Below are 27,700 nucleotides of genomic sequence, written 5' to 3'. Positions count from 1 at the left end.
ATTTGAACTCAGGTCCTCCTGACTTCAGGTCCAGCACTCTATCCATTGCGCCACCCAGCTGCCCTAAATTTCTAAATATTTCTAAATAAATAGATGAATCAAATTCAGTAGATAAAGTTGAAGCTCATAAATCACTACCTTGAGGTTTTATGATTTCCTCAATGTGGAGATTTCCTCTACTTATGTAGATCACAATCTAGCCATGCTTTCTTATTTTGTATGACTTTTGCCCAAATTTTTTCCATAAATTCTCAACATTCCAAATGCACTAAACATGTAGAAATTCCATTTTTGCAAAGAAATTTATTAGGACATAAAAAGGAAAAGTGAATATGACCAGTGACTAACTAGGACAAAGTATGGAGTAGAAGACAGTATGAGGAAAAATGCATCCTACATATGCTCATGGGTACTATTCAGACATATAAGTCTGAGCAAGGATTTTAAAAAATAATGTTGGTCAGATCATAGAGCCTTAATAACTTCAACAGTACATGATAAAATAAGGCTATAACATATATATATTTGAAACACTGAGAGACAAAGTATCCAGATTTTATTCTGCATGGACAGAATTTATTCTTGGACAGTGGAAATATGGAAATGGACAAATGGAAATTTATTCATGGACAGATTACTTAACTGGAAGGACCATAATTAAGACTTTAAATGTCCTCCTAAGAAGATGCATCGAGTCACGAAAACTGATCACCATTAAAAAGTTGTCTCACTTTCCGCATTAATTTCAAGAATACCCTCTCTCTACCAATGACATCTAACTACTCTAATTCATGTACATGGACTGTGCTTAAAGAAATTATGATACTGTAGGAAAATCACTTGAATGACATATGGTAAAGCTTAATTTACGTGAAATATATAAGCTAGAATCAAATTGATAAGTAACTTTTGTGGGAATATTTACTGAGCCAATGAGCTGTCTTAAAAAACTACTACTACTACTACTAATAATAATAATAATAATAGTAAACTGGCTAAAGTATGTAATAACTACACCTAATTTTTTTTTGTCCCTGTGCAAATAAGAGTGACCAAAGACTACTATATAAGTTCTCACTAATTTACTAACTGACTAGAAATTGAAATTTGAAATCTGTGCACTATTTCACAATATTGAAACAAAGAGCAGGAAATATCCTTGAGAAAGCATCTGCCCTCAAGTAGATGACTGTCCAAACTAGGTAGGAGAGAAATTTATTTATTCTCTTCCTGAAATTTTTTAGGAATAGAGACCCCTCAGTTTTATCTTGGTGGGAAAGACTAAAAATGCCTTCTTCATATCTAGCCAAATTCTGCCGGTCTTTAATTTTAAGCTAAGTTCATGGTAGGGACACCTGTTCAGTGGCCTTCTCATGAAAACTTTGTGCATACTTGAGGCCAGGAATCATCACCCTAAGCTTTCTCTTTTCTAAGATAATTCGTTTTTCTTCAAAGGACCTATTTTCTATCCCTATTGTTAGCTATGTCTCATTTGATGGGACTGTGGACTCTGGTTTTTCACATCTTTTTGGAAGTGCCAAAACTAGTCTCCCTAGTCTAATTAGAGTCTGAATGATATATTTCATATTCCCTATTTCAATACAACACAATGACCCCTACATGGCTGATTCATAGTCAAACATTAATTTAATTTTTCTTTTATTTTTATCTTATCATCTGTTCACCCACCAAACAATAGAGAGAAGTCAATATTTTCCTAGCTCATAAATGAAAGAGAGACTCGAAATAAAATTAAAAGTCTCATTGATAAGTTAACAACATTCAGTGCCTTTCCTTCATCTAGTATGAGTGGAAGAGGGGTAATTAGTGTAAAAGATATGGGGGTTTTAGTGGTTTACAAGCTTATTATGAGTCAAGAGTGTGAGATGGTAAGCCCCCCACCAAAAAAAAGCAATCTTAGCTTGTATTGTGAAAGACACAATCTTCAGAATGAGGGAGACAATGTATTTTTCCCTGATTAGTCCCCATACGGAGCACTAACATAAAGGACTAGAAAATAGAAGGCCACCAGCACATTTTGTGGATTCTCTCTGTAGGATAGACAAGAAGACATGGATAAAACTTTCATAGAGTAAGGAAGAATGGACGGGTTATTTTCAACAATCTTGAAGGAAGTATCCATGACAATGAGACTTTACTTACTCCTAACACAAGTTGCCACCATATCATTCAATTCAGCTTCTAGGGAAGCAACTAAGTGTAATGTGGATAAAGCTGTATTTTAGAGTCAGAAAGTCCCACTTCAAACACTTATTAGATATATGATCCTGTGCAGCCACAGCAGTAATAAGGGGAAATTTTGTATCTCTAGAGGCCTACTTAGAAAATAGAGAAAGAGAAAATCAATGAATTAGGCTTGCAACTAAAAAAAGCTAGAAAAAGAGCAAATTAAAACCCCCCAGTTAAACACTAAACTTGAAATTCTAAAAATAAAAGGAGAGATTAATAAAATTGAAAGTAAAAAAACTATTGATGTAATTAATAAAACTAAGAGTTGATTCTATGAAACAACCAACAAAACCTTTGGCAAATTTGATTAGAAAAAGGAAAGAGGAAAATCAAATTGTTAGTCTTAAAAATGAAAAGAGAGAACTTGCCACTAATGAAGAGGAAATTAGAGCAATAATTAGGAGTTACTTTGCTCAACTTTATGCCAATAAATTTGATAACTTAAATGAAATGGATGAATACCTTCAAAAATATAGCTTGCCCAGATTAACAGAAGTAGTAGTAAATTGGTTAAAGAGTCCTATTTTAGAAAAAGAAATAGAACAAGCTATTAATCAGCTCCTTAAGAAAAAATCCCTAGGACCAAATGGATTTATATGTGAATTCTACCAAAGATTTAAAGAATAATTAACTCCAATACTATATAAATTATTTGAAAAAATAGTTATTGGAGTCCTACCAAATTCCTTTTGTGACATGGTACTGATACCTAAACCTTTCTACTGAGTCCTTGATTTATAGATGATCACAGCATTTCTGGAGCATCATTCAGTGAGGGACACAATGGCCAATTGCACAGGGTTTACACCATGCCTCTGTCTTATTTACTGTTGGGACTGATCCTGTCATTTTCATTAGTACAAAGGATTCCCTATACAGAAACCCATTCAATCTAGACCACGGTTTAGAGCACTAAGAAGTTAAGTGATTTATTCAGGGTCATGAAATATGTGGAGGACCCAGATCTTCTGGCTTTGAGGTGAGCTCTATTTACTAACAACTTCATGATTTCTATATTTGAAACAATTTCCTCTCAAGTGAACTTCACCCTCACCTTCAATAAACAATTTCTTCCTGAGTACAAACCACAAGGAAGGTACAGTTCCAAATTCTGTGAAGAATATACAGAAGCATAAGGCATAGTTTCTAATTGCAGTGACTTAAAAAATCTAATTGGGAAGTGACATAAACACAAAATAACTATAGTATGTGACAACAGTGGAGAATATAAAAGAAGTCATGAGAGAGTGAGTATAATAGAAATATCACTGGACTTTGATTCAGGAGAGACTATGTTTATATATTATCTCAGACACTGAGTAGTTGTGTTGTAGAAGTCACTTTATTTCTCTGGGCCTCAGGTTTTTTCAACAGTAAAAAAGCAGCTAATAAAAAATACATAATCAGAAAAAAAGAATAAGCTGCTCATTTTGCAAGACCTTAAGACAAGCAAATAGATAGCCTTTGGACTCTACTGATACCCAATCAATTTTGAGAAGCTCCAAAGACCATTGTATGGACTCCTGACAAATCAAGTAGTTTCCTCATAGGACTGGTGTGAGGAGAGATCTATAGACAGTAGAACTGTTATTTTTATATAAGTAGCATAGACAATGGGTTACAGACATTTAGAGGAGGGAGCTCATTGAGAAAAATAGTATACAGATGCATTGAAATATCAATACCTTAGACAACAGGAGCTATAGAAGTTCAGAGGGAGACAGTATTTCAAGTAACAATTGATATTCAAATATCAATCATCCATTAAACAACTTCTTGTTACTGCACTGCACTGTTTTCTAATAGAGTTTTGTTCCAAACCTGTTGCTTACTGAGACTTTTGAGCACCCTATATTTACTTATAATTTATATACATGTACTACTGTACTAATTTTTATGTACATTAAGCAAGATGAATTAAAAATATTTGATTCTAGAGAAAAGGAGTCAACAAAATTTTTGGTTAATATGGTAACATGGACTGAAGTGCACTTTAGGAAAATAATTTTGGTAATTGTGTGGTGGATGAATAACACAGGGGAGAAACCTGAGGCAGGTGACCAATTAGAGACCATTGCAACAGTCCAAGGGGGTGATTATGGAAGTAGAAAAAAGGAAAAAGATGCGAGAGATGTTTAGAGATAGAAACGATGATTTGGCAAATGATTAAATGTAGTTGGTCAAGAGACAGTGAGGAGTAGAGATGAAAGAGGTTATGGGACCAGGTTATTTGAGGAATGATCACCATCCCTCAATACAGACAGGGAAATTCATACAAGGGGTAGGTTCGGAGAAGAGAGATAATGTTATCTGGTGATGATCATGATCCATTCATGCTTGTCCAGCCTGTACTATACCCTCTGTCTCATTCAAAATGAAAAGGGTGAAGAGATCAGGCAGCACTCTTATTCACAGGTCACAGTTCCAAAGCCCAGGGTCTATACTCTGAGGGGACCCTGTCATTGGTATAAGATGATCTAGGGAACATAGGTATACTAGAGGTGAGAAGGTACAGAATTTTCTCAATGACAACTGCAAAACTTTTGTGAATGATATCTATTGCAATATTAGCAGTACTTTCCCAAACTCCATCAATGACATCTAGATGCAATGGCTCCATCAGCCACCTTGGGAGTCAGCAGTTCCAGACCTGGTAGGACATCTAGATCCCTCAGCAACTCCATGTATCACTTGGAAAAAGTTGCTTACCAAAACTGCTCCATGTTTATTTTACCAATTTGTCAATGAAGCCAAAAATATTTATGTACCTAATGGTGGGTTGCCAAAATTACTATTGGTAAAATGCCTTAAAATACTAGGAAAAGTGCTTATATAAGTATTCATCGTTATCATTAATCCTAAACCCATTTATGGGAAACAGTGATGGTGACTGAGAAAGTCTCATTGCCCAATCAAGATTGGCTTAATTTTTTGATTAAGCATCACTGCAAGCTGATATTTGCAGCATTTCTGCCAGCTCTAATTTGTCAGTCTCTATGTAAAAATGAATCTCCTGTCATTACACCATCTGTGGTCAGTTAAGAATAAAGGACGCCAGGGGCTTTTAACCTTGAATCCATTTATTTGGTTTTAAATATATTTTTTGATTATTCATTGTATTACAGCACAATTTTGTTTCCTTTGTAATTCTGTGTATTTTATTTTATGCATTTAAAAACATTATTCCTGACAGGCTTCAAAAGCCAAAGAAGTCTATGACATAGAAATGGTTAAGAATCCTTGATCTATACAGAAAAATGGTATCACTGGAAAAGACGTGAAACCTACTTTTTAATAGTAATCAGCTGTATAGACTCAATACTTTTCCCTAGGAGGGCAAAAGTCATATGTTCCAATGAACTTGACAGTTATATGCATGAGACAAAGTTGTCTATCCTCTTTTTTCCTCTATGGGAATTCTGTAAGAGGAGGGAAGACAAAACTCTATAGAGAATGCTGGTACTATGCAACCCATCACTACTGGGGAATAAAAGAGCCCATGGGATTTAGCATCATAAATTCTTAATTTCTGCTCTGTTTTTTCTATACCATTTTAGGCATGAACCTTAACCTGTCTGTAGCTCTGATATTTCATTTACAGATAATCACAGTTTGGACAAATCACTTCCCTTCTCTAAATTTCAGCTTCATTACTTCCTCATATAATAATCTTGACTTTTGCTACTTGATAAAATATCCCCTTGATAATTACATTAGTAAAGCAACAAATCTTTAAATCATTTGGAAATAATCATTTTCCTCTGATTGTAAGGACATAGCCATGAACATAGACTCTCTCTCCATTTAATGGGGCCCTCATTTGCTTCTCTGAAAATTGTTTTGTGGTTGTACTTATGTAAATTTTACATGTTTCTTGGTAGACTAATTTCCAGATTCCATTTAATGCATTTTTGTTACTTTAAATATTATTTCTCATTTATTTATTTATTTGTTTTGTTTATAATATTTAAACAGAAAATAAAAATGAAAAATGAAAAGTAAAAATACTATGGTATGGTCTTATGGAGATGCACTTGAATGTATATATGTATTATATATGTGTATAATTATAGATATTTATGTAGATATGTTTTTGTGTGAATATGTATATGTGATATACAAATATTGCTTAATTATAGTCTTCAGGGTGGGGAAGGGAGGGAAAGAATAAAGTAAAAAGTGCACAGAACAGAACAAAAGAAAGTCTACAAGGATGTAAAGAAAAAATGGACAGCTCTGAATACAATGTGGAGTGTTTATTATATAGGCTTTCTAGAAATGGTAATTTATTACTTTATATTTTGAATCCTCTCTTATATTCTGTTGTGCACCTGACAGTATTTTTTTCTTTTCCTATTCTTTAAGTTTTAAAGAAAGAAAAAGAAAAAAGAAAAGAATAATTTAGTTACATTGCTCTAAATTATCTGCCAATGATAATTTTTTGTATTATTACGTTACTAATATTAGTGCATGACAGATTTAGATGGTGCAGGGGACCTTAGAAATCATATAGTCAAACCATTCAAATTTTGCACATTAGGAAACTAAAACCCAAAGAGATTAAATACCTCATCCAAAATTAAAGCCAGACTCTAACTCTAATCCTGATGTCCTTAGCTTTACTTTTGCCTGATTTGGAAATTAGAAACCTAAATCATGAGTCCAGAGAATTGAAGATGAAACACCCACCCGCCAGAGGGGTCATGGTTTTAAAACACAAATTGCATTGCAGACATATATTTTTTAAAATGGCCAATGTGGGAATTTATTTTGCTGGATTCTGTAGATTTGTTTTGAGGATTTTTTTAATTGTTCAAATGGAGGAAATACTGAGAAGGAAAGATAATAAAAGTTTATAAAAACGAATGAATGTCTAAATAAATAAATAATTTTTTAAAAATAAAGCAAGATCTGTACAGCATGATCATTGTGGAAATATGTATAGGAGAATTACACATGTTTAACATATATAGGATTACTTGCCATCTAGGGGAGAGGGTGAGGGTGGAGGGAGAGAGAAAAAAATTTGAAACACAAGATTTTGGAAGTGTGAATGTTGAAAACTATGCATGTGTTCTGAAAATTAAAAAGCTTTATTAAAAAAAACAGGGATAAAAATGGTCACATTTTTTCTAAGAATTTGCATTCTATATAAATATGAAACCTTTTAGATGGGAAGAAATTTTTTAAATAGTCATAAAAAATAAAGCAAGATCAAGTTTTTCTCATAAAAAGAACAGGGTAGAGAGTGTTTTCAATTTTTTAAGTTGAGTTTATATAGTATAGTCATATTTTTTGATCCAGTAATGCTGTTAAAAGGATTATATTGTATGGATAGTTCAAAGGGAAGAAAACCTATCTTTAAAAAAAAAAACTATAGTTACTTTATTTGTAATAGCAAAAACTTAAGACAATCTAAATGTTCATCAACTAAAAAATAGCTGAACAAACACAACTTATAAGTATCAGAGACAGGATTTGAACCTACACTTTCTAATTCCAAAATTAGTGTTGTTTTTTACCGTGCTACATAGGTGACTAACATCAGAATAGCTTATATAGATAAATGACTTTTGAACTACTGTGAAAATCAAGAGATAAAAAAAGGATATGGGAGAAAAAAAGATCTCATGGTGAATTAGGTCATCTCCCTACCTAGAGGCAGAGTTAAACTTAAATTATAACAGACATATAAGCTTCTGCCTTCTTTTAGTTAACACCAAAGAAGGGAATTCAGTGTCAAAATTCAAATATTCATTCTCACTATCCTGAATGGGATAAGTCTACTACTAACTGTTACTGAAATTTGAATCTATTGCTGTATAAATCTCATCTCAGTGAAAACTGAACTTAGGCAATTAACTTTAGCTTACATGTTCACGTAAGATACCTGAAATATATATATATATATATATATATATATATATATGTGTGTGTGTGTGTGTGTGTGTGTGTGTGTGTGTATGTGTGTGTGGCAATAATAAACTACACATAATTCTGCATTTTAAAACTATCTTATGATTAAACACAATGCAATTTGTGTTAAGCCCCATGAAGGGGTTTCTTATTGTTTTGCCAATCAGTCATACATGATTCTTTGTGACCCCACTTGGGGTTCACTTGACAATGATACTAGAGTACTTTACCATTTCCTTCTCCAGATCATTTTGTAAATGAGGAAACTGAGGCAAAAAGGGATGTGATTTGCCCAGGGTCACATAGCTAGTAAGAATCTAAGGCCACATTTGAATTCGAGTCCTCCTTGATTCTACAGCTGGCACTCTATTCACTGCACCAACTAGCTGCCTATGGAAGACTACAAAAATGAAGAAAACATTATCCCTATCCTAAACAATTTCACATTCTAAAGGAGAAAATTTCTATGTGTATGTATATATATGCACATATACATGTATAAATGTACACAATTAGCTATAATCTATTCCTCCTCTTGTGCACATTTTGAGAAATGCCTGTCCTTGTCCCTCTCTCTTTATCACACATAGAATTTTGTTTTTCAACTCTTTAAGTTACTTGTCATGTAATATTGGGCATTATAATTATCCGTGTTTGAGTCTTAGCCACGTAATCAAACTTATACTTCCATGAGGGCAGAGACCAACATGCTTTAGCTAAACTATAATCCCTAAGCTTAGCATAGTATTCTTCAAATGTTAGACACTTTATATATGTTGAATGAATTAACAAATGAATACATTGAATGAGCAGACAGAGATATGAGCATGGGTAGTTCAAAGAGATGATCATGATAAAATTTAAGGATATGGGTAAATACAAAGTAGGGTGAGGAAGGATAATTCAGTTGAGCCCCTAGCTTAGGTTAGTTTAAGAAAGGATAGTTTGAGATAAGACAGAAACTAAATAGAGTCAGGAAAAACCTAGCATAACCTGGATGCTGGGCCCCCACGAAGTCTCTCTTTGATCATTATCAATCCCCTTCCTCTTCTTGCCCATGACTCAAGAGCATCTCAGCCAAGACCCAAATTCCTCTTCTTGCGTGATATAAGTATAATCTGCTTCCCTGAAGACCCAGTCAAAACTTTTTTCTCTTTTTTTTTTCCTCACCCATGGAGTAAATGTCTTGAGTTAAAGCACAAGACCTCCCCTTTTGTGAATTAAAATATGCCATATATTTTTCTTTTTAATATCATTGGCTGATTTGAGTCTTCTGTAAAAATGTCTATATCCCTAAGATGCAAAGAAATGAGATTTATACAGGAAAAGCTAAAGTTAATTGCCTAAGTTCAGTTTTCACTGAGATGAGATTTATACAAGAATAGATTCAAATTTCAGTAACAGTTAGTAGTAGACTTATCCCATTTTGCACCTTAGGGACATAGGGACACCTAAGGACAATGACAATTTATGAATTCCTTTCTGTCTTTATATCTATGAGCCTAAAAAAGAGAAAGTAGATTTAAGAAGAAAATTATTTGGTGTTAATGATATTCAACAGAGTATACAATTATAAGTTTAAGTTGTAGTCACCTCAGATGAGAGGAGTAGGGAAAGTGCTGTCTTAAAAAAAAAAAAACACACACACACAATTGATATCCTTCATTACAGACTTCATCTCTCAGCAAGGATTGATTCTCTGATCTAGGAATCCCAGTTTTCTATTACACACACACACACACACACACACACACACACACACACACCAATCCTGTGATCGTTGCAATTGTACTCAGCTTCTCTTCTACCTTGGTTATATTTTAGTAGTTATAGTGGTTATAAATAGTAGATAAAACTCAGTCAGTAGTTCAGATTCAAAACCATCAAACACAAGAATAAAATTAAACTTTTTGTTTCCAAAAGCAGGCCTAATAACACAAAGTTTATCCAAAGGGTTTGTCTCCTTCAAATCTTTTCACATTAATTTTCAGAGAGAAAAAAAAAGTTTGGAATGCTTCTTACTTTTTTCTCTTTTCTTATTTAGAAGACAGACAGTGTTAAGAGACCTGCTTTAAATCATATGATCATAGGATTATACAGATCTAGAAGTAGAAAAAAACTTCAGAGACCATAGTCCAATCCCTTATCTAACAGAGGAGGAAACTGAGGCCCTACCCAGGGTGCTGAAATCAACTTGCCCAAAGTCACACAAATAGTGTCAGAGGTAGTTTAACTTGCTTTTATCTTTGCCAAAGCAAAAAAAAAAAAAAAAAAAAAAATTAAGTGAAAGCTACAATCAGTTGTTTGCCACTGTCTTGGGTAGAAAAAAAAAAGAATAAACATTAACTGAACTGAAGTAGAAAAAAGTTAGTCAGCCTTCTAATTATGGTGTTACACTTTAAAATGTATTTTATTTTTAATTTATGAAATAAAACATGCATTTCCATAACAGAACTTTAAAAAGGTTGTACATGAAACTGCAAATGTATTATGTGCAACTTGACATTTCTTTTAAATATATAATAGAGTTATCATGTAAATGTCTTTTGTTTGCCCTTTTTTCCCCCCTCTTCTTCTCCACAGATAGCTATTTTACTCCTTCATTCTCTCTCTTACATCCTTCGGGCCAGAGGGGAGGGCTATTTAGCATCATTATTAATTAGTACTCACAATGCATTTCCAACCTTATGAAGAGGGGAAGGTACTAAATTAGAATTGCCATAGTTGTCTGGTCCTTCCTGAAACAAAAGGTCAAAGTATTCCAGGTCTGAAACTTGAAAAGAAAGGAAATCATATCTACAAATACAAGTTTTGCTCATGTATAAACCACCTCACTCACAAAAGAAATCTTACTTGGCAAAGCCTTTTGCTTTAAGTACAAAGGAAGTGAAAAAAAATCTTCATAAGAGAAATATAAGATTTGGTTTCTAATTTACTTTCCCATTGGTTTTCTTAGTGATCCAAGAAGGACCATCTCTAATCATTCTGATCTATAGCTTCCCATTAGAACCAGCTGGCTCTGAAGGAGAGAGTGAAGCTGGTGACTTTGCACAGCCCTCCCTTACTTAAATCCAATTTACTTGCAAGTCATGGCACCCTGTTCCTAATATCATGGTTCTCTTCCAAGAATGAGGGACAAACAATAACAGCGACCCAAGAATAGTGATGACTAAAGAGTATGACAAAGGCCCAAAAGTAGGATGATTATGTGATTTCTACCTTATTATAGAATTAAAATATGACAGAATGGGAAGGTTGAATATGTGTAAAGGTGTGGGAAAAAAGCCCCTTTTTAAATTGTACCCATTTCAGACCTAAAGTGGCTCATACTATGAATGCCGTACATTCAGAATGGCCTATTCTAAACAATAAAAAAGTGTGAACCTGAGAGTAGCCATTCACTGCTGAAAAAAGTACATATAAATAATTTTATACACTGCAGGGCTTCCATACTAGGCATGAAGAAGTTCCTCCATCAATTTGATGGAATTATAAGGCTACTATCTAGTGCCTATCTGAAAAAAACAGCTATATCCTCAGTCTTTAAAAAAATGAGCTAGTTCCAGGAACAAAACATTCTCTAAAGAACTCTGGTCATTGAGAAGAGTCTAGCTATTAACTTTATAGTCAGCTGGACTATAGAAATAAACAGGACCAGGAAGTCCAGTCTGTGTTAAACTGTGTTAAATGACTGACTTAAAGATAAATGCACCAATAGGAGTTCAAAAGCTATAATTTCAGGAGTAAGGACCTACAACACATCTTAAATCTGAATCAGGCATCCTTCATGTGAGTACAATCCCAGAGTCCTGAGTTACGATGGTATTCCAGGAGGTATCATTACTTACAGTATATGTAAAGCCATGCATACATAGTATTTGTAATTCCTCAATTGTTTTAAAATTTTTTACTGTTAAATATTCAGTTGTTTTCCTATAGTTAGAAAGCTTATAGGTGCTACACTGCCTAATTTATCCTTTTCTCATATTCAAGTTTGCCCTTGTAAGCTTTATGGCACAAGAGAGTACTTTTTGTTATTTGATTTAGTATCTGGCATTTCTTTTAAACAAACCTTGATTAGATAAGTGATGATGTTCGCTGTTGGTTGTCAATATCTCCCATGTAGGAAATGAGTTTGAATCCTATCTATTTCACAAAGAGAAGTAAAAAAGAACTTTGTGAGACATGATTGTTTTGTCATACAGTAATTGCTACTACTTACAAAACTGCCTGTATTACAATATCATATTAATTATGATATTCAATATTATAATAGCTATTCTGTTTTCCTTTTAATTTTATTACCTCATCCTCTCAACTATTCTGCTTTTCTCCTAATAGATTCTGAAATGAATTTGAAGGTCTCTTATAGTGTACTTATTAGACACAAAAGTAATTGATCTTATTTTCAAAAAATTATCATGATTTGTATGACAGTATTCTGAAAAAATAATTCATAATGGGATATATAGCTAAACAAAATGGCCAACTAGCTTTCATTCACCAGCGATATTTTACTCAATCACATACACAAATGCTAATGATTACAATGTAGGCAATCCCTTTTCTCTTCAACATATTTTGGACTGGATCTTCAACAAACTGTCTACTATTTTAGATTTAGAATATACAAACTTAACAAATTGCTAGGGCTGAGAGGGAATTACCTTAGTGGAGTTCATTTTTGATATACGTTTTCTTTAAAAAAAATGCTATATAGGAACAATTGGGCAAGACTATTGTGTAGATCTCCAAGGCATTGGGTGTTGATAAAGATATTTACTTTTTTAATCTGAGCAAATAGGCACCTGGATATTATACAATAATGCCTTCTCTTGTTGGTGCTAAGCTCCTATAATTGCTTACTGTAACCTTCAGGCCAGTCAGTCACATGTTATCCGAAGTTAATGTAGGTCAAACCCCACCTTTAGAATGAATGCAATGTGACTCATCTAATACAATGCCACCCAGACCTTCAACATAAGTATGTAGATGTCATAAGAATAACTATTACTAATCAACAAGTATTTATTAAATTCAATCTATATAGACTCAGTTTAAAGTTAAACACTGTGGGAAATGAAAAAGATTTATAAATCAATCAGTAAGCATTTATTAATTGTCTAAAGATATAATCCCTTTCCTTAAGAAGCTTACATTTTATTTTAGAAGACTAGACATGAAGAAAAATGTTAAGAAAAAATATAAAAAGATATTAATTGCAAAGCAGCATGATGTAATAGATCAATAAATGGTTTCAGACTCAAGAAAACTCAAGCTCAAAGTTCCTTCTCTGATACTTTGTGATCCTAGACAAGTCATTTAACTTCTCAGTCCCCCAGCCAAATCTACAAAACTATAAATTGCAGTCTAGTGATGATCCATAGTTTCTTCACCATGAATTCTCTATACCAATGAAATCATAGACTTGGATAAAATAAAACAAAACACCAAACATATGATCATTAGCATAATCAATATTATGTGAATCCAAATATAAAATTAAGCCCTCAAATGTTCACAGCAACTATACTGAGTACACTTTATAGTGAGTATAGAAATAGAAACAATGAACTTTGAAGTTGTAGGGACCCTCAAAAATCATTCCTCATTTAACAACAGAGGTATCCTGGGAAGAGCACTATTTGGAGTCAGAACACCTGTTCCAATACCCACTGACTGGGCAAGTCATTTAACTGTTGTATAAATCTGTTTACTTAAATGTAAAATGGGGGAGTTGGACCTGGCAGCTTCTAAGGTCCATTATGGTTCTAAATTTAAGCTCCAATGACTTTCTAATACATGGGAGAGTTAATAATCTTTGTAGGGAGAACTGCCCAAGTCAGAAAACAAGAACTTTTTAAATTCAAAAGATGTATAGTTATATTTCAAAGATTGACTAAGTAACCAATTGTACTACTTTATAACAAAAACCAATGCCTGCTTAAGATAAAGGCGCACCTCTATTTGTGTGTTCTCCTCTAAACCACAAACAAGGATCAATTCTATAAACAGCAAATTTCTGAATTGCTCTTCATTCCCTTTTCCTGGAACACCTTCTGCTCCTCCAGCCAATTGGTCAAAGAAGCCAGTGCAGAATCTGACACTATGGACAGGTTTACAAAGTAGCATGTACAAAATTTTCATTGTATTTAGGAACCTCCCAAAAAACCATTACAGAACAGGAACCTGGGCACAGTATACTTCCTGGATTCTATCCCCCTCACCATCACTCTCAACAAAAACGTGAGAGCATAAATGAATGTTCTATGCCAGTGAAATCTCCAGGGGAATACACAATAGAAGGGCTAACCTAACTGAGGTGGGGGTGGGTGGGAAGGAGAGACCAAGGCAGTTTTAAATTTAAAACAAAACAAAATGGCATTAGCATTCTTGGCTAGTTTCAAGTGGAGAGAAAAAAAAAAAAGACAATGTGTCTCCAGGAGCAATGTCTTAGCCAGAAGCCACTGTAGTCAGAACCTATAAGCTCAAATAGTGTCCCCCACCTTACCTTCAGTTTTCTGGATATCCATACTGAACATGATGCTTTGTTCTTTAAAATATCCAACCCCAAACTGCTCAATGTATATGTTTGTTCCCAGTGGAATGTAAATTACTTGGAGGCATGAACTTTGTTTTTATCTTTTTATCTCTAGTACTCAGCATAGTGCCAGGCACATAGTGTCCATTTAATAAGTGTTTGTTGACTAAATGAGTGAAATGGGCCAATTTTTATAGAATGTTGAATTCTGTTAGGCAAAGGACAAGGAAGAATATATGAGCTCATACAGACTAGTCTCATGTCCTTAAGGAGTTTATAAACTAAATCAAGAAACAAGTCAAGACAGCAAAGAAGACTGGTTTACCATATGCTGTCATAATTTTTTCCCTTTAATTATTTTTTTCATGACTGGTCTTCTAAAGTAGATTGCAAATCCCTAAGATCAGGAATGAAATCTTTGTGAATCTCTCACATTTTATGGATAAGAAGCAGAGGAAGAGGAAAACATTGTGGCAATGAAGAGTATATGTATGGACAAAGAGGACACCAACCTGTCTAGTCCAGGGAACTTGAGGGGTTGCCTGTGAACAATGAGTTCAAATGATGGCATTCCTTGAAAGCAAGGCAGGAGCTTGCTACTTGGCACAAAATCATTGCAGTTTTAGGGCATGGTATTAGAGTGGGTTTTGTTTTTTGTTTAAGCTAGATCTGTTATGGAATCATTTGATATTTGCATCTCTCAGTGAGAAAATTCACTTTACTGATACAAATGTGTACTTGCTTTCCAACTTATAGTCTTAGAGAGCTATATGAGACATTGAATGGTTAAATGACTTGACCAGAGCTACCTGGTCAGCATATGTCAGAGGAAAATCTTAAACATTCATCTTCCTAACTCCAAGGCCAACTCTGTATTTGCTATACCATATTGCCTCTCCACTAGCAATATTATCAAGGAGGAAAGTACAAAATATTACATCTGTTGCTTCAGTGTTTTTGCACCAAATGGTCCTTTGTGTTTGGAAAGGCATTCTTTCCTTGCCTCTCCATAAAAGAAGCCCTAGCCCGCTCCCTCCTTCCAGCTCTATCTCTATACCCTCTCCTCTTCTTCTCTCTCTCTCTCTCTCTCTCTCTTTCTCTCTCTCTCTCTCTCTCCCTCTCTCTCTCTCCCCGCCCCCCCTCTGTGTATGTGTGTGTGTGTGTGTGTGTGTGTGTGTGTGTCTCTCTCTCTCTCTCTCTAACTTCTTTATAGTTTTTGACATACACCTGTTATTTCTCCCAGCAAGATATAAGATCCTTGAAGGCAAAGACTATTTTGATTTCTTGATAGTGTAGAAGACAGAGTTCTGGGCCTAGATCCTGTAAGAGTTGAGTTCAAATTTGGTCTCAAGACACTTATAGCTACATGACCTTGAGCAAGAAATAACTTCTGCATACTTTGGTTTTCCCAACTGAAAAATGGGGAAATAATAGTATCTACTTTGAAGAGTGGATGTGAGGAACATTTGAGATTATAATATTTTTTAAAAATACAATTAGTACAATACCTGACTTTATGTAAATGTAGTAGGCTTTATATAAATGCTTATTCCTTCTTCTTCCCTTTCTCTTTGAAACACTGGTACTTAATAAATCCTTGATAAATGTTTAATGAATTGAACTAATTAATGAGAGCAGTATTTAAAAATATTAGTCTACTAGTTGTCTACTAGTTGTGTGCAGAATGGATATGAATAGAGATATCCTGGAGTTGAGGAAGCCAGCTAGGAAATAGCTACAGCAATCCAAAGAATTAATGGACAGCAAGGCTGAGGTAATACCAATGGAAATAAAGATGCACATGAGTATAAGAGATGTTTATAAGACTTGGTAATTGACAGAATATAGGAGATAAAGGAAAGAGAGTCAAAGATAACTCCAAGGTTTTGAGATCTTAGCAGTTTCCATCTTTATTAGACACTGCAGGAAGCAACATAATTCAAGCATTATGAATTGATTAAAAAGAACTCAAGTAGATAAAATAGTTATGTAATGCATTGCTAAATTCTCCTACTTTTGACAGTTTTCTAGGAAGGGGAGAGGGAAGGATATGGGGGAAATATAGACAATATCAATAAAATCTATTTTTGGATTGGATCAATAGAAGACAAAAGGTATGATTATAATTTTCTCAAGTCTATCATTTGGCAGTAAGTTGCAGAAACAATGAATTTTAAGTCAAAGAACTTTAACTAAAATTCTAAGTCACATATTATTTTGTGAAAGTCATTTAGCTTCCTTGGGCCAGTGAAAGGTTTGGATTAGGCCAGTTGTTCTAATGTTTTTTTTTTTTTTTTTGTATCAACAACTTTTTTTTTCTTAAAAATCATTGACAACCTAAAGAGCTTTTACATATGTAGTCTATATGTACATATTTATAGTATTAGAAATTTAAAATGGTATTTTATAATATTTAATTCATTTAAAATAATAAATTCATTATGTTAACAAAGTAGTTAACATAACTATTTTTCAAAACAAAAAATTTTAGCAATAAGAACAGCACAATTTTACATATTTTTTGAAAATTTCTTTAATATCAAACTTAATAGAAGACAGCTGGATTCTCATATCTAATGAGATCTTCAGTGTTAGGTGTGGTTAGCAGAGGAATTGATAAAAATTAATCCCTGGGGCTGGCAGGGAGAAGACACTGATAGAGATCAGTTTAGCTGCATAATCCCACCCTTTGAGGAGGTGCTCCAGTCTGAAATCCAAGTTATGTCAAACTCCAGAGACCCATTATCTGTAGAGGTCTTGAGCAGTCTCACTTTGCTATGCCCTGTCAGAAATCCCAGGCTTGTCCCTGAGGTTAAATTTTCACTATAAAATCTATGGGCCAACCCATGGTTGCTGCTTTCTTTGGGTTAGTCCATCACAGCACTCTGGCTCATGTGTCTTTCTCGTTACCCAATCCTCCAAACCATGTGGTATCTTCCCCAACCCCACTGATCTTCCTTACAGCTAACTCTTTTAGAGTGTTAAGTCCCTTTCAAGATTTAGACTGCCAGCTAAGGGCATGCTGCAACCTCATGGGGTGCTCCCTTTCTACTGCTTAATTGTGAGTTCCATTGAGGAACTCATCTTTCATATGCTCTCCCACTCTTTTTCATACTTATCATTCTCAGTGTATCCCTTCATTTTGTCTGTACAACCTATTCTAAATAAATCTACCTTTTGCCAGAGAATGGCTATTGTGAACTCTCCCCATGAGTGAACCCCAACTTTTGATGCCTACCATCATCTGGTGTCTACATTAACTACATCATATTGGTGCTCAAACCACATCAATATTTCTTACTGCATTAAATCTGTTTTTGATGTTGTATTAGTTTAAGAAAGTGCTAGGCCTAGTATCAAAAAGACTTAAGTTCAGTTCTTACCTCAGATACTCACTAATTGAATAACTCTGGATAAATCCTTTAACTTCTGTCTGCCTTAATTTCCTCAAAAATAATGTTATAATGATAATAGCCCTTCTTTACAAGGCTTTTTTGAAGATCAAATAAGAAAATATTTGTAAAGTGCTTAGGTTAGTGCCTGGCACACAGTAGGTAATTAGTAAATATTTGTTTCTTTTTGCTCTATGAAAAGAAAATCTGACCTTACACAAAAATGATAGTTGGAAAAGAGAAGAATAGTGTAATAGATAAATAGAATCTTAGTATTATACAAAAATAGTTTTAACCTTGGTATAATTATAAAAATAGTTTTAGACTACACTTTGAAAACTGCTGAAGTAAAATCTCTAAGGTTCACTAAGACTTTAAATTCTATGAGTCACTCTATTTTAGTTTCTACTCATCCTGCTTTCATGGACTTAATTAACTGAGAAGATATGGTGGAAAGAGCACTAGTACTAGAATAAGAGGAACTAAATTCAAATCCCATTTCCATCATTCAGGATATATGTGTATATGGACAAATTACCCAATCTCCCCTAGCTTCTATTTTCTCATCTATAAATAAATACAATTATTAGATATCCTAAGGACTCACTCATGTGATCCTATAACAAAATAAAAGTAAAAATTCTGAACAATAATTTTAAAAAGTTGAAAGGCTCTCATTTTTTCCTCCTTAGTACTAGATATACAGTTCCTAACTAGGAAAGGTAGGAGGTGTATTTATGAAATAGTTTGTCCTCAGGAGGAGTGTGGTACAGAATTAAAACTACAATAAAATATAAATAGAACTAATGGGCTTCTCTTTAGGTATAGGTTCTCTCAAATAAGAAAAAAAATCAAATTGATAAAGAGAAATCATCCAGCCAATAAACATTTATTAAGTACTTACTAAGTGTCCAATTCAGTACTAAGCTGGGAATACAAAGAAAGGCAAAAGACAGCTCAAAGTCTAACATTTCAAAGTCAAATAATTCCTGGCATAGTTGGCAGGCAGACCACATATAAGTTATTGTTGGTGATTTAGGCATATTAGCTTTGCAAAATTAAAGCATTTTAAATCTGATCATCACAAAACAATATAGTATCACTGGACTGGCTGCCCAGCAATCTAATTCATTGGAAGAGGTAAGAATGACGGTTCTATAGGAAACTTCCGGTTAACCATTACCAAGTGATCAAAATCAAAAATCCAAAACGAACATACCTCTGAGAAATTCAGCCCAGCATGCAAAGCTCAACACTCAAAGTGGCAGATGTCTCTCTGCAGAGTCCAGCTTTAGTAAAAAGAAGAATGTGACTTAGTTTTAAGTCCAACTAAACCAACTCCTCCCTGATCTACCCAGTCACATTAAATTTTTTTTTTAAAAGCCCTCATTTAAAAGTCTCAGAGTTGAACTTTTAAAAAAATACATGATAATATGAAGAATAGGACTGCTCCTGAAAACTCCAAACATAACTATTCCTTAACAGCTACTCCAGCTAAAATCGGAAATAAAACCACCATCTGCAAAGCCGATAAAAAATGGTTGCGACTAAGTATGTGAGGCTTGCTACTTAGACCTCCACCCCTCCCCCTTTGTAGAGCAGTCAGTGGCCTAATCGGGAAAATTCCATGTGCAGCTACTTGGGGTTCCACTCCCCAAAAAAGGTTTGAGATCATGAAAGCGTCTCCTCACCCTTTAAGACTGAAAGGAAAACAGTCATCTAAATCTTCCGGTCTCCCAGGAAACAGAGTTTTGATGCGAGGAGTCATGCAAAGCCAACCTTCCCTTAGATATCTTTTCCTTCCTTTTCTCTGGCGTTTAAGCATCTGCACAATTAGATCTGCTAGGCAGAAAGCCATTCCCCCTCACAGAACACATGCAGCCATTCCCAGTCCCTAAATCCTCTTCTCAAAAGCAGACCGGAGAAGGCTGAGCCCCGGGCAATGGATAAACACAGTCTTGCAGAGCCTGGAGACAGCCCTCCCCCTACCCCACCGGAAAACAACTACCAACGTGGTACCCACCCTGCTAGGAGAGTCCATGAGGTCCATCCTGCGGACTCTGGGAGGTTCTGTGAGTGAACGGGCCTAGACTGGCCAGCGAGCTCATGGTAAATATCACAGGAGAGAGAGCAGCTTTCCACCCACCAGGAGAAAAACAAACAAAAGCCAATGTGGCTTCTAATCAGGGACAACTAGTAGCATTCTCTGGTCAAAGTTACACTGTAGCTCCCCTTGCTGGTTTTGAGTATTTCTGCACCCTTGTTCATTTTCTAACATTGTAGCCCTCCGGTTTTCTTTTAAGGGAAGAGGGAGGGACTGGTTAGGGTTAACCTCAAACAGAGGGGGAAAGATGGTAAAAATAAATATCTTACTATGTAGCAAATACTGGGTTAAGTACTAGGAATACAAATACAAATAGAAAGATAGCCAGTATTTGCTCTCAAAGAGTTTATATTCTAATGGGGGAATTCAGCATATTAAAAATTTTAAAAGCTGAGAAGGGACTGGGGTTGGAGGCAAGAGACACAAAGGTTCAGTGTGGGATTGTGGTAGAAGTCCAGAGTTCTAGATCTATGAGATTTGGGCTGTCCTGAGTGGACCCCTTAAATGGAGATTTTCCAGAGGAACCATCTGATCAGTTGAGGCTAGGGGTGGAAAGTATATATGTGTGAATATGTATGCATTTATTAATATAATATTTATTCTGTATATAGTTTGTGTACTTGTTTTCCTCATTAAAATGTATATTCCTTGAAAGTAGGGATTGTTTCTTTGTATTTATATCCCCAAGGCATCATCCCCTGACACATAATAGACCATTTAATAAATATTCGATTGATTTACTGTCAAACAATATGTATTCTTATTTGTTGATACAAAGAATGAAATAATTGCTACTTGCAAAGAATATATATTCTAATGAGGGAAAGCAAGTGTATATATGTGTGTGTGTGTGTGTGTAGACACAGAGTAAATATATTATTAATAAATACATACAAATTCACATATATATACCTTTACCCCTATGGGAGAGAGAAGATGCTATAATATATATCCAACATTATTGTAAAGTTTTAACTACACATAGTGCTAAGGGTTGAAAATAGATACTGTTTTCAATTTCAAAATTCTAACATTTGGCTACAGACACAGGAGAGCTCAAGTCAGATGATCTGAGTTTAAATACTGCCTCTGACTTCTAACAATGTGTAAGTCATTTAACCTGTCTAGGCCTTGGTTTCCTTATCCCTAAAATGAGGCTTCTGAGATCCCTTAGCTTTAGAGAAACTAAAAAAAAAAAAATCTCTGAAATAGAACTCAAAAGTAAAAGCCAAGAACTAACTATATTTGGGATTTTATTTATATAAATTATAAGTTAAGAATTTTGATTCATAATTTTTAGGATTCATTGCTAAATATTTGTCTAACTATCTACTGGTCATCCTGCCATCTAGGGGAGGTGGTGAGGGGGGGTAAGAGGTGAAAAATTGGAACAAGAGGTTTGGCAGTTGTTAATGCTGTAAAGTTACCCATGTATATATCCTGTAAATAAAAGGCTATTAAATAAATAAATAAATATTTGTCTAATTGATGAGGTCCTGAATAATGTGTTGGGCAGAGAGAAACTGAAGAATTGATCCCCGTGGCAAGCAAGAAGAAGGTACTGATATTGATCAGTTTAGCTCCTTGGTCCCACTTTCTGGGGAAGTGGTCCAGTCAGAAATCCAAGGTATGTCAAACACCTGAAACTCACCCTCTATAAGGGTCTTGTACAGTCTCACTTGCCATATCCTATCAGAAATCCCAATCTTGTCCCTGAGGTTAAATTCTCCCTATAAATTTATTTATGGCCCCTTCCCATGGCTGTTGCCTTCCTTTTGGTCAATCAGCCACAGGACTCTGCCTGGTGGTGTCTTTTTCCTTTCCCCTTCCCAATGGAGGAGGTATCTCCTAACCCCACCATACCTTATGGCAACCCTCCTATTCCCACGATTCCTTATGGTGTTTCTCCTGACCCCACTTCTCCTTATAACCAACTAACTCTTTTGGGCTGCTATGTCCCTTCCAGGTTTTAGCCTGCCAGATAAAGGACATGTCTCAATCTCATGGGGTGCTCCCTTTTTACTGGGTAACTGAGTTCCTCTGAGGAACCTGTCTTTCATATGTTCTCCCACTCTATTTCCTAATGTCTATTATATCTCTTCATTTTTCTGTAACTTATTCCTCTAAATAAATCTACCTTTTGCCAAAGAGAATGGTCTCTGTGAATTCTTCACCAACTTTTGGTGCCTAGTATCATCTGATGTTTATATCAACCACATCATAATATATATAATTATAATAATAGCTAACATTTATATTGTACCTACAAATTGCCAAGCACTATATTAAACATTTTTAAAATATTAGTTTCTATCTCGTTATCCTCACAATAACCCTAGGAGACAGGTGGTGCTATTATTATCCCATTTTATAACTGAGGAAATTTAAACAAGCAGGTTAAGTGACTTGCTCAAGCTCACACAGCTAATAAGTACTTGAGGATAAATTTTAAAATGTGTGTGCATATACATACGTGTATAGGCCCACATGTACATATATATGTTATACCTATTAAATGATTACTAGATACAAACGTATTAAATTTAAGAAATGTGTGAAAATGAATTAGACTCAACTACAACAAAAGTTGTCTATATCTAGTTTTTTAATGACATACCAACGATATAAACTCAGGAAAATAAGCATATCTAATAAAAACACACACACAACTTTAAAGGAGAGTGAGTGCTTCTGCAAAGGTGAGTCCAAGAAATTTCAATCACATTAATTCAATTCAGTTGATATGATTAAATATCGTACAAAGTAGGGAGGTTAGTTCTTATGGCAGGAGAATGTCTAGGAGTAACAGACTAGAAGGAGACCCTTTAAAAAAATTTGCAAATTTAAGAATATGAAATAGGTAATCAAATATTTTAATTAAATTTAAGAATATGAAATAAGTAACCAAAGTTTCCCCTCCTATGTTGAAGATTTTTGTTTTGTTTTATTATGTAGTTTGGAATTTTGTTGTAATATTCCTTCCAGTTTTCTTTGTTATTTATGAATTTAACTTTCTTCATTCACCAATATTGCAGCTGGGACAATTTTAAAGAATTCTGGAAGCTAAAGTAAGAAGAGGCCATAAAAGACAAATAAAAACTGCAGCATAAATCCTCCTTGCTTTTGTTCACCATTTTTGTTAGTTGATAAACATTTATTAAGTCTATTATGTGCCACAGTGTTAAGTGCTAAATATATAAATAAAGGTAAAAGTCTCTATTCTAAGGTAGCTCACTGTCTAATAGAGAAGCCAGCATGCAAACAACTACGTATAAACAAGTTATATGCAAGATAAAATGGAAATAATTAAGAGGGGGCACTAGAAGTAAAGTGAAAGGGGAAAGCCTTCTTGTGGAAGGTAGGAATTTAACTAGAATGAAAAAGATTGTAATTCATGAAGCTGGAAGAGGAGAATGTTTTTCAGGATAAATTAAAAAAGAAAACAAATTTCCTCTCTTCTTACTCTTACTCCTTCTGAAATAAGATCAAAATTGTCCAGATTTTCACTCACTGCTAAGGACTCCAGCTAATGAGTGAACAACCTCTATACACCATCCAAACTCTAAGTCAATAGGAAATCTTTATCAATGAATGAGAGAAGTAGAGAGGTAAAAAAGTACTTTAACAAATTGCTTTAAATTCTTAACACAAAGCATTTTTTAATATTTTAATAGCTTTTTATTTACAATTTATTTACATTTATTTATATGCATGGGTAATTTTATAGCACTGACAATTGCCAAACCTTTTGTTCCAATTTTTCTCCTCCTTCTCCCCATCCCCTCCTCTAGATGGCAGGATGACGAATACATGTTAAATATGTTAAAGTATAAATTAAATACAAAATAAGTATACATGTCCAAACAGTTATTTTGCTGTACAAAAAGAATCGGACTCTGAAATAGTGTACAATTAGCCTGTGAAGGAAATCAAAAATGTAGGCGGACAAAAATATAGAGATTGGGAATTCTATGTAATGTTTCTTAGTTATCTCCCTGAGTTCTTTCACTGGGTGTAGCTGGTTCAGTTCATTACTGCTCCATTGGAACTGATTTGGTTCATCTCATTGCTGAAGATGGCCAGGTCCATCAGAATTGATCATCATATCGTATTGTTGTTGAAGTATATAATGAACATAGCATTTTTTTTTTTAAGGAATTCAATCCTTACCTTTAAAAATAAATTAAAAATCAATGGTACAAATATTATATTGAAGAAATATACTATTTGAGGCAGTCAGATAGCCTGGTGGGTAACTTGTACTTTTCTTTGGTGGGGAAAGAGTAAAAGTGGAGTACTTCCTGGTCCTGGAAACTAACCACTAGTCAGACATTCTGGAAATTTTCATGACTCTGTGGAGAAGACTGATGCTTGAATCAAGTCTGAGAACATTATTTAGGCCACTAGCTTTGAATAGAAAATCAAGAACTATGAATTAGCTATTTTAATGAAATCATATATGTGTGTGTGTGTATATATATATATATATATACATATATATATATATATATATAATATTTTTTAAAATTCTTACTTCATTATAGCATCGTCAAGCAAAATAAAACCTATAGGCCCAGACTGGATAGGCCACAATGGAATATTTTGACAAGCAGAAAGTTGACAGGTTCAGAGGACTGCTCAATTGTTCACATCCTGTTTGCAAACAAAATCTTTTTAATTCTAAGACAGGGGATTCATTGTTTCTTTATAAAGTCTCCAGTCTCTCCCCCATATCATTTTAATTTCAAAACTGAATTTGTGAATTTTAATAATGGGAAGTAAAGGAAAGAATGATGATTTCCTCAAGAAATTTGTAACTAAATTTAATGAAATATTCTAACTAAACTTTTGAACTCTAATGGCTCAAGGGCACTTTTTACTCTTGGGATATTATCAAAAAAGAACCAGATATTTCAACTGACCCCCAAAATATAATAATCTTACTTTGGAATAAAATTTTCTATCCTACTACCTTTATTTTCTTAGCCTTAATGGATTAAAAAAAATATACTGTCAACTGACACAAATTAATATTTTGAGATTATGTTTAAATTCTAGTTCCTCTAGTGCTAAAACACAATTTTAAGAAGGGGCTCCAAGGTATGAATCCACAGTTAGGCCCCAGGTATACAAAATTTGGCATTTGTTATCTGTCTGTCCCTTTCTCACTGTCACCATCCTCCTTTGACAGTCACCTTCAACCCCATTTCCCAACTGATATATTTCCTGGACCTAAAAAGATAAAGTAAAAGATTTAACATTAGGCCCTACTTCTAGCTACTAATAAATTAATTTTTTTTTTCATGGAGCATGAAAAGGAGCATTTCTCCCTGTTCTGAAGTAGTTTCTAAAAGATTTAGGTTCTCAAAGTAAGAGAACACTTGAGTAGGTAAGAGCCTCAAAATTAGATTGCACCTTAGCAGAAATTAAATAAATGCACTTGACCTTTAAGAGGTAGAGAATTAGTAGCTTGTGTCAGATCCAGCATGCAACACTAATTTGGAAGACTACAGATCCCAGCATGCCTCACTGTTACCTTATTTAGATAAGAGGGAAGCAGTGTATGTAGGGATCTGTAGCAAAATGGGATCGGCAGTCAGATTATGCCCAAAATCCCTGATAAAAAGTTGTCCGGAGTGTTTCTTTACCCATTTATGTATCCCTTTCAAGTTCAGGTTGCCCTCATACTTCAAGCACCTGTCTGGACTGCTAAAAAGTACGATGTCTTTTTAGATGTTGCTATGGCCCAAATCGTTCCTTATTATTGAGTATTTATGCCTAAGAACTAAAAATCACTTTAGAATTTCAGGGTCTCTACTCCACAATTCCAGTTTTAGAAAAAAGCAGAGAAGAAGAAAGTGAGGGAATGTGTTATGACAATTTGAGGCTTAATGTGTTTAAGCACATGCTACTTTCATAACTTTCTGCCCTTTCCTCCCCCCCTTCCCAACACAATGATGTAGTAATATGTCACCTCTAAATTTTAAGTTACAAATCTTATAGGGGGAAAAAAAACTTGCTAAAATCTCTAAAAGCAGAATATTTCCAATTTGGTATTATGAAAATATGAAGTAGGAAGTCAGTCAATCCCATCAGGAATCTAACTTCACAACCAATAATAAAGCTGAAAAGAAATGAATAATTACAATTATAGGGCAAGAATTCTTAAACTTTTTTGTATGTCACAAATGACTTTCATAGTCTGATAAAACTTATGGATCAGAAAAACCTTTTTAAAAATCATAACTGAAGGAAATGCTAAATTTCAGTAAAGAGTTAGTGAAAATGTGTTTTGTTTTGTTTTGTTTTGTTTTGTTTTTTTTGCCTACATAAGTACATGGAATCCTCAAAATCTACCAGAACAGGGGATTCTTCATGTGTTCTATGTTAAGAAACCCTGGGTTATATAGAGTCAAGTATAAAGAGGACAAGGAGAAAAGAGATAAGGGGAAAGATCATTTGTGCTTAGAGATTTCCCAAATAACAAGTGTGATTTTCTTTTCAGGATTCTTAGATTGCAACCTGTTTATTTTTTTTTTTAATTTTTAATAATAGCTTTTTATTTTAAAAATAAATGCAAAAATAGCTTTCAACACTCACCCTTGCAAAGCCTTCTATTCCAAATTTTTCTCCCTCTCTTCCTCTCACTCCCCTTCCCTAGATAGTAAGTAATCCAAAAATCAGATCAAAAAGAGAAAAAAAATGAGAATGAAAAAAAAAAAAGCAAGCAAATAACAATAACAAAAAGGTGAAAATACTACGTAAATGTCTCTCTCCCTCACAAGTGTACTAGAATAGGCCTAAATTACCTCATTGTTGCAACCTGTTTTTAAAAGCAACTGCATTTGAAGAATTTGGGGAGGGGTGAAGAAAGGGGAAGCCCACTTCACTGTGAAAGAGAGACAAAATCCATCTATGATCACACACACACACACACACACACACACACACACACACAGGTTTTCTTCATTTCTCTTGAATTCAATTCATTTTTTTCCAACATACTTTGTATAGTACTCCCTCGCACCCATTTTTTCAGTAAGATCTGAGTATCAACTTGGTGGAAAGTCTCTGTTGAGGAATAACATAACTGGTACTTTAAAAAGTGGACAAAAAACACCAGTCCACAGACCTTACTCTCTATCCTCTTTTGCTCTTTTGCCCAGTTTATCAGGATTAGGGATATGTTTAACCTATTACATTTAGAATTACATTAGACAAATGAAAAAATACAAATTCCCCAGACCACAATTTTATCAAACTGGCTTATATATCTACACATCTATATCTATATATTTATATAAGTATGACAGATGGACAAAATGGAAGCAAAACTGAAGTAGAGAAGAATCAACTGTGTGGCATTTGAAAAACTACTCAGATATTTTAGTAATCTCAAATGATTTCCTCCTTCAAAAAACCATTTTTTTTAACATACTCTCCTGTTAATGCTATATGAATATTAAGCCTAGAAAATCCACATTTGAGAGAAAATTA

General features: G+C 34.3%; 1 protein-coding gene across 6 annotated transcripts in view; it reads right to left on the bottom strand.

The window, feature by feature from the left end:
- CILK1 (ciliogenesis associated kinase 1) overlaps positions 1–20,353 on the bottom strand; it is an 84,497-nt gene extending 64,144 nt beyond the window's left edge. The window contains exons 1-3 of one of the 6 annotated variants that reach the window (XM_031964721.1): positions 14,128–14,551; positions 12,239–12,312; positions 10,837–10,904 (exon numbers count right to left, since the gene is read on the bottom strand). The gene's annotated coding sequence lies outside the window, so the exon portion shown is untranslated. Of the gene's footprint in view, positions 1–10,836; positions 10,905–12,238; positions 13,266–14,127; positions 14,552–19,318; positions 19,389–19,790; positions 20,081–20,122 lie in introns of those variants that run through there. The other 5 variants (XM_012549127.3, XM_023503036.2, XM_031964723.1 and 2 more) reach the window with 5 other exon arrangements.
- Positions 20,354–27,700: the final 7,347 nt, after the last annotated feature.

This window comes from Sarcophilus harrisii, chromosome 4, assembly GCF_902635505.1.
Source record: "Sarcophilus harrisii chromosome 4, mSarHar1.11, whole genome shotgun sequence".
NCBI lineage: Eukaryota > Metazoa > Chordata > Mammalia > Dasyuromorphia > Dasyuridae > Sarcophilus > Sarcophilus harrisii.
This window is presented reverse-complemented; position numbering and strand designations above follow the sequence as displayed.